General features: G+C 45.6%; 1 long non-coding RNA gene across 1 annotated transcript in view; it reads right to left on the bottom strand.

Moving 5' to 3' along the window:
- Positions 1–5,582: 5,582 nt before the first annotated feature.
- LOC109285187 (uncharacterized) overlaps positions 5,583–15,890 on the bottom strand; it is a 20,054-nt gene continuing 9,746 nt past the window's right edge. The window contains exon 3 of the long non-coding RNA XR_009460460.1: positions 5,583–5,843. This is a non-coding gene — a long non-coding RNA (uncharacterized LOC109285187). The remainder of the gene's footprint in view (positions 5,844–15,890) is intronic.

Below are 15,890 nucleotides of genomic sequence, written 5' to 3'. Positions count from 1 at the left end.
CTCTTTCAAATACTGTTTTCATGCCCTAATACAAAACTGCCATTTCCAATTTTTATCTTGTACATATTTTTTTCATGTGTGTGCCAGTTTCTATGGATATGTAATTGGAGAATCCTTGCAGAGAAGAGACTCTAAGTACTAGAAATGAAATAAATAAATAATAAACACTTTCTTTATTTAAATCTATTTACCTGGGGTTCGAAAGAGATAAATGGGGAAGGTAGGATTATTTTCTTTTGATGCAGTAACAAAGTTTGTCATAATTTAATCACGCTCTTACACTGCACTTTACTCCTGCAACTTAGTTTGCCATTCCTGCTGCTGAATTTCAGCTGCATGAAATTAGTGAGGGTCTCCTAATCATCCACCTCCATGTATCACCCAGACAAGAATGAATACAAACTCAATTAACACTTGTTGCAGTCCAGTATGGATGTTGCTGGTGCATTGTAGAGATCAGTTAATTGCCCAAATCCATTGCCTGTACTACTAAACAGCATTTTTGTTTTTACTAGGAAAGATTACTTGCAAATACTCCCTCTTGTGATCAAAGCAAGAAAACCAATGGGATCATTTCCCACTGGTACAAATCTTTCTGACTGACATTGTTCAAATGTAACAAATAGCCCACATACAGTTATTCTAAGCCAACCCATTCTTTGTTCTCACTAAGATGATGGTGGTCTTTCAGAGACATTAAAAAGGCTCGTTCATCTCCCGATGAGATATTGTATATGTTGGACTTTATATTTTATTTCTTTATTCATGTGAAGAGGACACCTGTGAAAGGACTGATGACTCGTTTTTCCTTTTCCAGTTGTTGGGGCAATATTATAAAATCATGTGGCTTGCTTAGGTTGCTATGCCTTCAGAGAAACAAAGTAGTTTAAAAAGGGAAAGGAAAAAGAAAAGAAAAAGAAAGCAGGTTCTCTTTTCTTTGACTTTAGTACATGAATCAGTCTTAAACACAAAATGTCCAGTTTGATCTAAAGTCCTTCATCCTCCCATTATACCTACTGACTATGGGGAAGTCATAGACAGGACCCAGCCATTCATGTGTCTATCTCAGTATCTCTCAAAACTCTGCATTTTGCCAACAACACTGCCCTTATCATAGAAAAGCTGCGATTGTACAGGAGGCATTGCACAATGCATGCAACTTTTCCTTCTCTTTCCCTGTCCCATCATATAGTGATGACTAGTGCATCTTTACCAGATATTAATGGAAATGGAAAATCACATTTTAACTAGGTACACGCTGATTTTGTCAATCAGTTCTTTTTCAGAAAAAGTATTAGCCTCTTTTCCTTGGAAAATCTCACCAGTTCTTCCATAAATAGATTTGACCCAATACCTACATTTTGCCCAACCATTGGTCTTTCAGTTTGTTGTCCTAAACAGGTCCACGTCTTAACAATGACCTCTATAGGATTGATATTGAAAGTATTCATTTGGAAAGTAACTCTAGCGCACCAGACCTGTTCCTCAGCCTAATCTTGCCTTGTAATAATCTTGAGCCTTGAGAGGCGGTTGCTCATAAAAAGGACTGTGTAGGACACTGATTCAATGAAGACACACTTAGGCAGTTACTGTAACAAATAAAAAATATTTGGCTAATGAGTAAATCTTAGATCTACTTTATGCAGCACTAAGTCTTGTGGTAGCAAAGCCTGGTCACCATAGGGAAATTAGTAATCATTTGAAGAATACAAAGCTTAGTTTTTCTGTGCAGATTATAGTAGTGACCACAAAAACTTGAAACACTTGTATATTGAACACTGTACTGTCACACAATGGATGTGAGAGGACCCATTCCTAAGAACCAGATAGTGCAAAGATTTATAGTCATACTTTACTTTGAGTAGCTATTGTCACACAGTTGCAGCCTAAGACAGGACTGTCCAACTGTCAGCCCATGGACCTCACAAAGCCTACAACGGGTTAAGTTGCAGCCCCCAGGCTCCTTCCTCCATCACTCCAGGTGCAACACCAGCTGGAGGCTCCAAGCTCCCCCTTCCAACTCCACCTTTCACAGCCTACCCCCCACCCCAAAAGGGATGAGGGGGATACAATGCAGCGTGGCCAGGGGAAGTGAGGTTGAGTTTGGAGCAATGTGGATGTGCAGTGCAGCAAGGGTGTGGGGTATGCACATGGGGTGCAATCTAGGAGGCCTGTGGCCAACCCTGGTGTGATCCCTTGGGCCTGAAGCCCCAGCTGCTGTGGCCTGCGGAATGGTCAGCCCCCAGCAACTTAGAAGTTGGACAGTCCTTACCTATGTCATCACATTGAATGCTCATTATTTTTTGCCAAATATATCCCTGAATGCTTATTATCTTCCCAAACCATTTGTATTCAATGTTGTTGATCATTATTACAATGCTGCTGTCCCCCCCCCCCATATTCCAGGTTTTACCTCTGGTTTTCAATCAATCGATACTTGCTCCTTTTACACAGGCCATATCCCCTTGGCTCTACTGAACCTGTTCTTAGACTCCCTCCTTGGCACACTCAGAGTTGCTGTTGAAATTTCATAGTCAATAATAGGCTTTGTTACACTATCTTATTCAGAGATTTCTACCCCACTTGAACATTGTTTATTCTTCATGTGTGAAAAGAAACCTTTGGGTTGTCCAGTTTTCTTTCAGAGTCAACTTGGCTCAGCATTAGAATACTAAAAGATCCTAGAGCAAGAAGTGATCAATATCCCATGCCTCCGTCATTTCTGTTCATCTTACTTGACTATGTCACACTGTTTATATCAAATCTCTGATTTTGTCTGTCAACCAATGGCTTAACCTTGGATTGACTTCTCAGCTTCTAAACTAGAAAACTATTACAGAACTGAGACACACTAAAGCCAAGTCGAAAAGGATAGATGGGCAAAGGCCACACGGCCCAAACTGAGCTAGAGAACTAGAATGACATTTCATAGTGAACAATGGTCAAGGTAAACCCCATTAGTATTTTTCACACCCTGCTGCATACTGCTATCATGCAGTTTCTTCAGAATTATAAAGCAAACATAAAAGGAACAATCGCTAAACTTTGCAAGTTTTGAAAGTCATCTTGGTTTACTTACTCCAGACAAAGCTGACTTTTTGAAGCCTTTATTCTTGAATACCAGTCACTAAAAATCAGAGAGCAAGCTGGAAATTACATAGTGAATGACTTGTGTAAATCAATTTGCAATTCTCACTAAGGATATTTATTTTCTAACATTTTAAACCCTTTTTACAGAGATGACCTCACTGTAGTTGAGCTGGTAGGTCTAGTTGTCTGGACTAACTTCATCCCTGTAGAAGTGAACTGTCTGCAGCAACATCTCAAATGTTCCCACATCTGTTTAATTTATTTTGGAAATGCCAACAGTGTCATAGAAAATGTTCTTGCTTGAGGTATCAAACTCTAATAAATGTTTCTACCTATTAATCAGTGACATTTATTTCTGTACTTTTAAACCAATTAAATATAATAAACAACAACAGAAACAAAAAAAGAGGTATAATCCCCAGTGCCATTACTTTACCATTGAAACAGATGTTTCCTTTTCTTGTTTTATAGACTGGAAGAAGTAAATTAGTTACAGAGTTTGACAACACATTTTTTACAGCAACTTACAAACTATTTAAAAATCACTAAGCAGGAGTGTAATGATTGCCTTTGCTTCAGGGATAGCCTGGTGGTGAAACAGGCTTACAGTCACTTCCTCACAGCTATGAAAGATACAAACAAACTTTATATGTACAAAAATTCCACAGATGCACTCTTTTTAAGTGTAAGTGTGGCTGAATGAGAGAGTGAATGAGTGAGAGTCAATTCTTTATTATTTGTAGTGGAATATTAGTGCCTGGCATCTATTCCTGAATAAACCCATGAGTTAGACATTGTACAAACACTTAAGATAGTCCCTGTCTGAGGAATCTTATAATCTAACTATAAATCAAGAAGCAACAGGTAGACAAAGATACAGGAATGATGCAAGGAAACAATTTTGGTCAATATGAAAGGAAATGCTCTCAGTTCACCAGCTGTCTAATTATTGAAAATGCTTTAGTAGACATTACGAAAAATGTGGGTTTTAATCATCATGGGTTCATGATGTCCAAGTTATTTTCAAAAGGCAAAACAACTCATGAGCAGGGATACAGGTTTTCTGTTTGCTGTGGAAAACATGGTGAAACCCGGATTTGCTCATTTTAAGGAGAAAAACCTGGATTTTCTCTTTTTAAAGTGAAAACCCAGATTTTCTTCTTTAAGGAAGAAAAATGCAGGAAAAGGTGGGTTTCTCCTTTCAGGATGGCAGAGTTCCAGCCTGCATGGGGCTGGGGGAAGGGGGAGGAGGGCAGTCAGGAAGGGGACGCCATGTGCATGTACACACGCGCAGAAACACATAGCAACCGGGGAGCCTGGAGAGAAGCTCCCCACACGTAAGTGGGTGGGGGGGGGATTGAGGCCCCCATAGTGATGGAGAGAGTTGGGCAGGGCTGGGGCTAGGGCTGGGACTGCTGCCCAGCCAGGGTGGTATATGGGGATTGGGGCCCAGGCCTGTGTGTGGCTGTGGGGCCCAGGGCCAGGTGCAGCCATGGGGCCCAGGTGCAGAGCAGGACAGAGCCACATGGGGCTCATCCAAGGGGAAATGGGGGGGCTGGGCTCCTCATCACTGCATACACTCCCAGGGAGCATGGGGAGTACATGCCCCCCAGATTTGTGAGTGGGGTGGGTGCAGGCTACCCATTGCAGGCTCAGGGCTTCCCCCCCTGCTCCCCCCCTGCCCCCTTGCACTGGGACTCCATGGCCCAGTAGGCAGGGCAGATCAGGGATGGGGAGGGAGACTTGTGTTGCCATAGGGAGCCCTGTGCTGCCATGGAGGGGTGCACCCTGCCTGCCCAGCAGCAGCGGGGGCAGTGGCATGGAGTTGTGCCCACTGTTGCTCCTGGGTGGGCAGGGAGGTGCCCCATCATGATGGTTTCGGGCTTCCAGGTGTGGCACTGACCCTCCCCACCTGGCCCTACTCTGTTCTGCTCTGCCATGCTGGGTCCCACCCACTGGACTGCAGAGGCCTCAGGGTGAGGGCGGCAGGGCAGGAATCCCCAAGCCTGCAGCCTTCAGTCTGCATCCGCCTCCCGCCATGGGCTCCGCTCCAGCTGTACCACCCATGAGAGTGGGGTAACTGGGCTTTTACACTCTGCTCCATTACAGCAGTCACTGCCTCCATGGGCAGCAGCTAGGGCTCAGGCACTGCTGAGGGGGCAGGAGTTGCAGACCTGGGTCCCTGGCCCCATAGCCCTGGCAGCTGGGGTCCCTCTTCAGCAAGGTTGTGGGTGGGGAATGAGGGGCAGCAGTAGGGTTGGGGGGGGGGTGTGGGTGGGGAGTGAGGGTCAGTGGCATGGGCAGGGCACTGGCATATCATGACCCAGTGCCACTAAACACTGTGGGGACAGCTGCAGCTGGACCCACATCCTGGCAAATGAAGAGGGCAGGGGGACCTCTGATTTTCCATGATAAAAAATCCAAAAGCAAACACCAAAATGTATAGGTATTTAGAATTAATTTTATTATAGTGACTGAGGCACTCGTAGGCTTCCAAATTGTTTAAAATTTGTAACTATATCAATAAAACATTGTGTTCAATTAATAACTATATATATATATAGTGGAGTTTCAATTTAATCACTGAAAAACGTGGATTTTCAGGGTTTTCATTAGAGAAGTTGTGATTTTTTATCAGAGAATTCGCACTTTTTTTACCAGAGAAAACCAGAATCCCTGTTCATGCGTTGCACAGGTCAGTTCCAGTGCCTTTAGTAAAATCCTTTGCAACATACCGCATACCATCAAGATTTCTGCAACAAAAAAGTAGATTAAATTAAATTCAAGTTTGTTAATGCCAGATCCAAATAATTCTCTTATGTATTTCCAGGGAAAGAACCTCATTACTGGACTAGAGTCATGCTCCCTGTTGTTTTCTGGAATTTCTAAAATATTTTCTTTCCTTTGGTCACAGAGGTGTGGAAGGTATAGCCATATTTTCTTACTTACTACATGCAGAATGTACACAAAAAGATTTTTCCAGAGTCATGGTCAATTGAGTGACCTAGAGTAAGCCCTCCTGGGAACACAGAAAGTCCAGGAAGTATGGTCCCAGGTTATGCCCCAGACTCTTGCAAGGGCAGTAGAAAGACTGTTAGTTCTTTTACTGTAACTAATTCTTTATATAAGGTCCTGTAAATAAGAGTGCTGTTTCCACATCACAAGCCTCTACAAGTTGCTACCAGCAAGTTTCTTGCTGCTTCAGGCACAAGGTACAGTACTCCACTGTTTTAGCAGCTGCATAGCATACACAGTATCTCCAGGCTTGCTTCTTTTCCAGTGAAGAAAAGTTTCCTCAATTAAAACACACACTCCAATTTGGGGGGGGGGGGGGGGGCGGGAGGGTTGTGGCTAATCGTGAGGTGCCTGTGAAATTTGATTATGTCACCGTGCTCTGATCAGTCTTTGAAAAAAAATCACACACCAAACGTGGAGAATATTTGCCATAAGTTTTTCCCTGATGTGCACTGCACTGTACATGCGTCTGGGCTGTCTGACATGCAGAGGGACACATTTCCTGAATGGATGCTTCAGCTGAGACAAAGATCATTTAGCATCCCTTGGCTGTCATTTAGGGCTAGATTGTGACTTGGACTACGCAGCTGTCTTCAGTCTGGATCAGTGATTGTAAACCAGGCTGCTTCCAGGTCCTTTGAAGGGTGTCATGAGGTACGAAGAAATAAGCAAGATGTAAGAAGCTAGGTAGGTAAGCATAGGTTCAGGTTTGTCCCCACTTGATTGATCCACCCCCACCCACAAGGAGGTAGGCCCTGTAATATATAAATTAATTTTTGATATTGGGTGCCACTCAATTCACAAAAACTATGGAGGGGTGCCTTGAATCCAAAAGATTGAAGACCACTGGTATGAAGACAGGAACAATTTAGCAAGGAGTAGAGGAAGCCTTGATCTTCCTTCCTACCTCAGATAAACACCAGGGGAATTAAATTTGTGCAAGGTATATAAATCTACTGTTTGTCTAAGCCAAACAAAGTTAAAATTCTTACGCTATGCTATTCAGGATACATTGGGGTCACAGAAATCATAGTGGGACCTCCATAGGTCATCTAGACCAACCCCCTGCCTGAGGCGGGATGCTGTTGATGCAGTACTGTAATTGCAACTCCAAGCACTAGGAGCCAAGATCCACCTCTTTCCCTTCTAACTGCAAGAGGGTTCGAATGACACTGTAGGGCCCCTTTTACTACTTGACTGTATACTATCACTCAAATAATACAATGTTGCATAAAATTGTATCTGTCCAAACAGGGCCAGATTATTGCCCAGCCTGTTTATAAAAGTCCTATTATTCTCATGTACTTTTAGGACTACTGCATTGTCATTTAGTACTTAATTTTGGAAGTACTAAATGATGGTACAGTAACAGCCTGTACTACACCATGCTGGCGACACAGTTATTTTTAGCCACTACATCGCCATAGCAATGCGCTATAGCGAGGAAGTGCATTGCTCTGGTGATGTAGCTGCAGTTTCACAGTTTGTGCCCGCTGACATTACGTCACCGTAATGCATTGCTATGGCGATGTAGTATCTTGTGTACATGTGCCCCAAGACTATCATAATATACATGCTGAAGAGGGCAGAGTTAAGGTTGCACATGTAACCTTTTTGTCATTTTCTCAGTACTGATTTTACTCTGTAAAGCAACTTCAGCAACAGATGGCAGATGTGAAAACACTGTTTTGTATATTAATAGTCGCTCAGCGCTTGGACCAAAGGAGAGAAAACATTTAACAATTGTACTTTCTGAAATGAAAAGGCTTCAAGGGATAGGAAAGCAGAGGAAGCATTAGAAGTGTGCCATACCAGGGAAAGAGAAATTTTGCAAGAGACAGAGGGGAACTCAGTGGTAGGGAAGTGAAGGGATCCTGAAGAGAAAGGTCTGAGGCTGGAAAGAGCAAATCCTTCAAGAGTCTAAAGAAAAACAAATTTGAACTGAATCCTGAAATGATTGGGAGTTAATCAAGTTCTCTGAGGACAGGGGTATTGGAGTTTTAATTTCTAGTATGTGACAGCAGACAGGGAGCAGTATTCAGGATAAGTTGGGGTCATAGAAATCATAGTGAAATCTCCATAGTTCATCTAGACCAATCCCCTGCCTGAGGCAGGATCATCCCTATCCAAACCTGACACAAATCCATAATCTAACCTCTAGTAAAACTACTGTTCACCATGACATAACACAAAACATAACATGTTAACCTGCCACAAGTAAAGCTTGGGTAAAGCAACCAATGCTCTACTTCTGTAGAAGTTTTTAATATACGCTCAAATATGGAAAAGGGCCACACAACCAATTACAAAGGAAGGCAAGCCCCTTCCCCCAACTCCCAATCTGACCACAGGGTAAAATTCCTTCCTGAGCCTAAATATGGCAATCAATCTGACTCTGAGCGGAGGGGCAAGGCACTGTAGCTAGAAATTTCCCATCTGCATCATTTCACAAAAGCAATACAGGAGAGAATAACAATATTCAAAATGAGAGCAGATAAAAGAATGGTTCACATTCTTTCAGACGGTTCAATAGGACAGAGTCAAGGCATATAAACATCAGGAAAATTATGGGTTTGATCCACAGCTGGTATAAATCAGCAGATAGCCAGATTTACACCAGCTAAGGGTCTGGCCCTGTATATATATTATACCCAAGAGGGAGGCAAATGAAAAGAGTAAACAGGACTTAATTGATCCAAATGAAAATTTAGTACATAAGAACTCAAAATTGAAATCTAAATCAAAGAGAATTAGCCTCCAGATGAACCATTATAGATTAGACTTCTATAAAGTAAATCTCAAACCAAGAAACTGTACCACCTCAACAGCTTAAGAAATCTGCCATGGAGCCAGGTGCTTAACTGGAACATCTTGCAGTTTAGTATCTCTGTTTCATAAATTGCTACCCAAGGAGAACAGCAACAAGGAAAAGGAGAGTGTTGTATTACATAGTGCTGGGTTATTGGATCCCTCAGAGCAATTGCAGGTAAATTATTATTTTTTAAAACAATGAGAATTACAGCACAGGAAAAGAACTTGAAAAGTGGTTAAGTGGCATATTCTGAAATGTCTAAGCTGAATTATGAAAAGTGAGTATTATCTTTGGTATGTTTATCTATGTCCACAAGAGAAGATAAGCTGCAAACATTCTTCCAAGATAAACCAAACTATTTGGTGTTGGCACTGCTAAATTTTTGGCTATAACTACTGAGAATGTTTTATGCCCTAAATATGATGAGGTACTGTAGTGTAACGACTGTTAAGAATTAGGGCAAACATTTCATACCCCCCTTACAAAAAGTATTTTTAATCACATTGTTGCTTAAAATAGTTTCGCATTTTAATTTGACAAAAATGTAAATGCTCACTTCTTCAGAAACAGCTTGTTTGGGGTATGTCCCCCTTTTTTTCATAGTCAATCATCACAATGATTTGCCAAAGGTGCAGCTTGTATTGGTGGGCATATGCCAAAAACATCAAATGGAGGATGACACTTTTTTCCCTATTGTGTAGCTGCTTTGTGTTGAGATTCTGCTTCAGGTCTATGGGCACCTCTTACTGCTGAAATATACATGCATAAATTCTGCTACTGTAAATTAATCCTGATGTTAGTGCTCAATTTGGGGGTTAAATGGACAAATGAAAAGAGCTTTTAGAAAAGTGCTTCACGTCAACCTGAACTGTAATGAAAAAATTGAGATTCTTTTTGGGGTTACTTAGTCCTTTTTTGTCCTTCTATAAAATTTCATAGATTCATAGATGTTAGGGCCAGAAAGGACCTCAATAGATCATTGAGTCCGACCCCCTGCATAGGCAGAAAAGAGTGCTGGTTTCAGATGACTCCAGCCAGATGCCTATCTAACTTCCTTTTGAAGACCCCCAGGGTAGTGGAGAGCACCACCTCCCTTGGGAGCCCATTCCAGATTTTGGCCACTCTGACTGTGAAGAAGTTTTTCCTAATGTCCAGTCTAAATCTGCTCTCTGCTAGCTTGTGGCCATTATTTCTTGTGACCCCAGGGGCACCTTGGTGACTAGAGCCTCACCAATTCCCTTCTACGCTCCCATGATGAATTTATAGGCAGCCACAAGGTCACCTCTCAACCTTCTCTTGTGGAAGCTGAAGAGGTCCAGGTGCCCTAGTGTCTCCTCGTAGGGCTTGCCCTGCAAGCCCTTTTCCATATCAGTGGCCCTTCTCTGGACCCTCTCCAGGTTATCCACATCCCTCTTGAAGTGCGGAGCCCCAAAACTGCACACAGTATTCCAACTGCGGTCTGACCAGAGCCCGATAGAGGGGAAGTATCACCTTCTTGGTTCTGTTTTTCATGCATCTGCTGATGCACAATAAAATGCAGTTGGCTTTGCTGATGACTTTGTCACACTGACGACTCATGTTCATCTTGGAGTCCACTAGGACTCCAAAATCTCTTTCCATTTCTGCGCTACCGAGCAGGTCATTTCCTAAGCAGTAGGTGTGCTGGACATTTTTCCTCCCTAGGTGCAGCACTTCGCATTTCTCCTTTTTAAATTGTATTCTATTGTTTTCTGCCTATTTGTCCAACCTGTCCAGGTCTGCCTGTAGTTGTTCCCTGCCCTCTGGTGTGTCCACTTCTCCCAAGAGTTTTGTATCATCTGCAAAGCTGGACAGAGTACACTTCACTCCCTCATCCAAGTCACTGATGAAGACACTGAAGAGTATCAGTCCAAGGACTGAGCCCTGCAGGACCCCACTGCCCACACCCTTCAAGGTTGATACTGACCCATCCACCACCACTCTCTGGGTATGACCCTCTAACCAATTTGCCACCCACCGGACTGTGTAATCATCCAAGTCACATCCTCTTAATTTGTTCACCAGTATGGGGTGGGATACCATATCGAAGGCCTTCCTGAAGTCTAAGTAAACGATGTCTACCCCTACTCCTGCGTCCAGGTGTTTTGTAACCTGGTCATAAAAACAGACTAGATTAGTCAGGCATGATCTACCTGCTATGAACCCATGCTGGTTTCTCTTCAGCATAATTTTTCCTGCTGGGCTCTCACATATATGAGTCTTAATAATCTTCTCAAAGTCTTTGCCAAGGATGGAGGTGAGACTGACTGGCCTATAGTTGCCTGGATCCTCCATCCTCCCCTTCTTGAAAATAGGCACCACATTGCCCTTTTACAGTCCTCCGGGACCTGGCCCGTGCACCACGAGTGCTCAAATATTCTTGCCAGTGGCTGTGCAATGACATCAGCCAGTGCCTTCAGTACCCTCTGATGGAGCTCATCCAGGCCTGCCAACTTAAACTCATGGCGAGACAAAGTATACCTCCTCAGCTCGCAGTTGTAGAGAAGCAGTTAGAAAGTCCATAGCTACCATGGAGCTGAGGATGGCATCCCAAGTTAAGGATAACAAAAAATTGTTTTTCAGATATATAGGGAGTAAAAGAAAGGCCCAGGGTGATATAGGACCAATACTGAATGGGCAAAAGCAATTGGTGACAGACAGGGGGGACAAGGCTAAACTCCTCAAAGAGTTCCTTGCCTCAGTGTTCCTAAACGAGAGGCAAGACAAGTCTCACAATGAGATTTTAGAGAGGCAACAGCAGGGCGCCAGACTACCAAGCGTTGACCCTGAGATGGTGCAGAGTCACTTGGAAGGAGGTATACATCTCTTTAGTAATCTATCCTTGTTTCCACTGCTTATATGCCCCCCTTTTTGGCCTTAGGCTGCTCTGGATTTCTCTGGTCAGCCAAGGAAGTCTCTTGGCCCCTTTCCCCCTTTTCCCCCTCATCGGGATCGCCTCCCTCTGTGCCGGAAGGATCAATTCCTTAAGGCACAGTCACCCTTCCTGGGCTCCCATCTCACCAAATCTCTTACTCTGCAGTGTGTCATTGACTAAATGCCTAAGCTCGCTGAAGTCAGCCTTCCTAAAGTCTAGCACTTCCACCCTACTAGTTACCTTTCCCACTCTACACCTTATGATGAATCCTATTATTTGGTGGTCACTGTCCCCAAGGTGACCGCTGTTCTGAAGGTCCCCTACCATGTCATCCCCGTTGCCAATACCAGGTCCAGTAAGACATTCCCCCTAGTGGGACCATGTACCTCCTGCGTCAGGTGGAGGTCCTGTACACAGGATAGGAACCTGCGTGAATGGTGGGAATTTGCTGTCTGCATCTCCCAGCAGATGTCAGGGTAGTTTAGGTCCTCCATGACTACCACTTCCTTAGTCTTTATGGGCCTTGAGAGCTGCCTCAGGAGTTCTATATCTAGTTCTTCCCCTTGGAGTAGGGGTCTGCAGCAGACCCCTACCACCAAATCCCTTTCCCCTTGACCTCCATGTATCCTAACCCACAATCCTTCTACTTTCTCCTCCTCCAATTCCATTTTGATGTTGGGTTGATTTTGTTTGCAAAGTAGATGACACACCTATAACAGCAGATTCTGTTTCTGTTGCCATGTTGTCTAAGTATCACGGTAAGGATCAGGAAATTCTAAAACAGCATATTAAAGAGTGCTCTACGTCAAAGAGCAATACACATCCTCAACTAACAGGATGGAGTCAGAGGAGGGGCAGACTGAAGTGCTCTGGGTCAGAATACAGGGTGGTCGTGGGAAAAGGGAGTTAATGGTGGGGGTCTACTACAGACCACCCAACCAAGCAGAAGACCTGGACCGTGAATTCATAGATTTCATAGATTTCATAGATTTCATAGACATTAGGGCTGGAAGGGACCTCGGAAGATCATCGAGTCCAGCCCCCCGCCCAAAGGGCAGGACGTCAGCTGGGGTCATAGGATCCCAGCAAGATAAGCATCCAGTTTCATCTTGAAGGTGTTCAATGAAGGCGCTTGAACAACCTCCGGCGGCAGGCTGTTCCAGACCTTGGGGGCTCGGACAGTAAAGAAATTCTTCCTTATGTCCAGCCTGAAACGATCTTGTAGTAGTTTGTGACCATTCGTCCTCGTCATCCCTTGGGGCGCTCTGGTGAACAAACGTTCCCCCAGATACTGGTGATCACCCCTGATAAACTTGTAGGTGGCCAACAGATCACCCCTGAGCCTGCGCTTTTCCAGGCTAAAGAGCCCCAGGGCTCTCAGCCTGTCATCGTAGGGTCTGCTTCCCTGACCCCTGATCATGCGCGTGGCTCTTCTCTGGACTCTCTCAAGCTTCTCCACATCCTTTTTGAATTGTGGAGCCCAAAACTGGACGCAGTACTCCAGCTGCGGCCTCACTAAGGCCAAGTACAGGGGGAGAATGACGTCCCGGGATTTGCTTGAGAAGCATCTATGGATGCAAGCCAGCGTTTTGGTCGCTTTACTAGCCGCAGCATCGCATTGCAGGCTCATGTTCATCTTGTGGTCAATGATGACCCCCAAGTCTCTTTCTTCCATAGTGCTAACCAACATAGCACTGCCGAGCCTATAAGGATGCTGCGGGTTTTTCTTCCCAAGGTGGAGAACCTTGCATTTATCGGCATTGAACACCATCAGATTTTCATCCACCCACTTGCTGAGCCTGTCCAGGTCAGCCTGGATCACCCGCCTGTCTTCTGGCGTGGATGCTTTGCCCCAAAGTTTGGTGTCATCGGCGAACTTGGCCAGTCCGCTTCTGACTCCAGTGTCCACATCGTTAATGAAGATGTTGAACAGTATGGGTCCAAGGACAGAGCCCTGGGGGACCCCACTGGTCACAGGACACCACGATGAGTGACTTCCATCAATTACTACCCTCTGGGTCCGACCCCGGAGCCAATTTTCCAGCCAGTGGATCGTGGGGGACCCAAGGCGACAATTGGCCAGTTTCTCCAAGAGACGATCATGGGACACCAGATCGAAGGCTTTTTTGAAGTCAAGATATATGACATCAATCTCATCTCCCTTGTCCAGGTGATAGGTCACCTGGTCGTAGAAGGAAATGAGATTGGTCAAGCAAGACCTACCCGCAACAAACCCGTGCTGGCTATCCCTTAAGATGTTGGCGTCGGCCAGTCCATTAAGGATGGCCTCCTTAATAAACTTTTCTAAGATCTTCCCCGGGATAGAAGTCAGGCTGATGGGCCTATAGTTAGCCGGATCCACTTTCCTCCCTTTCTTGAAGATAGGCACCACGTTGGCCTTCTTCCAGTCTTCGGGCACTACACCAGAGCACCAAGAGTTTTCAAAGATCCGCGCTAGAGGCTGGGCTATGATGCTCGCCAGCTCCTTGAGTACCCTGGGGTGAAGATTGTCAGGGCCGGCTGACTTGAAGGTATCCAGCTTCTCAAGATGTTCCTTCACAAAGTCAGCATTAATGGAGGGCAGGGGATCACCCTCACCCGGACTTCCCGGCCCCGTAGCGGGCACGGGCGTCCCATGGGGCTGATGAAAGACCGACGCAAAGTACCTATTTAATAGGTTGGCTTTTTCCTGGGCGTCAGTTGTCAGTTGCCCCATCTGGTTCAGCAGGGGTCCAACGTTGCCCCTGCTTTTCCTCCGGCTCCCCACATATCTGAAAAAGGACTTTTTATTGTCCGTGATGCTCAAAGCTAGCTGGAGTTCAGTTGCAGCCTTGGCTTTCCTGGTCTGCTCCCTACAGGACCGGACCAGTGCAGAATAATCCTCCTTGGAGGTGACTCCCATCCTCCATCCTTTGTAGGCCTTTCTTTTTAGCCTCAGGAGGTCTGCTAGGTCCCTGGAGAGCCAGGGGGGCTGCTGTGCCCTCTTGCTGCCTTTCCTCCGAGATGGAATAGACTTAGTTTGTGCATTGAGGATCGCTCCCTTGAGGAGCAACCACTCTTTTTGAACTCCCCTCTCCCTGGGGTCACAGTCCCTTAGGGCCTCACTGACAAGCCTCCTGAGCTTGTCAAAGTCGGCTTTCCTGAAGTCAAGGACTTGCGTGTTGCTGACCGACTTGCCAGCTTTTCGGCAGATGGTGAAGGTGATCAGCTTGTGGTCGCTGTCACCCAGCTTCCCATCGATCACTAGGTCGCCGACTAGGTCCTCCCCAGTAGCCAGCACCAGGTCGAGCAGCGCTTTGCCTCTCGTTGGCCCATAGACTTCTTGAGTCAGGTAGAGGTCATCCACGCACGAGAGGAAGCTCTGCGACCGCTCAGATTTTGCTGAGCGATCCTCCCACGAGATGTCTGGGTAATTGAAGTCACCCATGACAACCATGGTCCTGGAGCAAGCTGCCTCAGCCAGTTCCTGGGCAAACTCCTGGTCTAGCTCAGGACTTTGGGTGGGAGGTCTGTAATAGACTCCCACCATTGTGTCCCCTGTGCCGTGTTCCCCATGGATTTTAACCCAGAGGGTCTCCAGCCGTCCACCCTGGTCGCCAATATCGGCTTGCAGGGACGCGTAGCTTTCCTTAACATAGAGAGCTACACCCCCGCCCCTTTTCTCTACACGATCCCTCCTGTACAGGGTATAGCCATCTATCCCCGTGGTCCAGTCATGGGTGGAGTCCCACCAGGTCTCCGTGATCCCTATGACATCGTAATTGTTTGCACTGAGCAGGAGGATGAGTTCCTCCTGCTTATTCCCCAAGCTCCTGGCATTTGTGTACAGGCAGGCAAGCGTCCCCTGGGGGGCTCCTTCCTTGCCCACAGATTTTACCAGGGCTGGGGCGGGCTCCCTTGAGTGCCATGATCCGCTGGCTTTGCAAGATTTGCTCAGCGGGCCAGCAGTGGCGGTCGTGCCCCCGTCCCCCAGCGGGCTTAGTTTAAAGCCCGGTGGAGCAGGTCAGCCAGTCTGGCTGAGAAGAGCCTCCTCCCTAGGGGAGAGAGGTGGATACCATCTCTTCCCAGCAGCTCGCTGCC

Source organism: Alligator mississippiensis, chromosome 3 (genome assembly GCF_030867095.1).
Source record: "Alligator mississippiensis isolate rAllMis1 chromosome 3, rAllMis1, whole genome shotgun sequence".
NCBI classification, from domain to species: Eukaryota; Metazoa; Chordata; order Crocodylia; family Alligatoridae; genus Alligator; species Alligator mississippiensis.
Note: the sequence above shows the minus strand (reverse complement) of the source record. Positions and strands in the feature narration are given on the sequence as shown.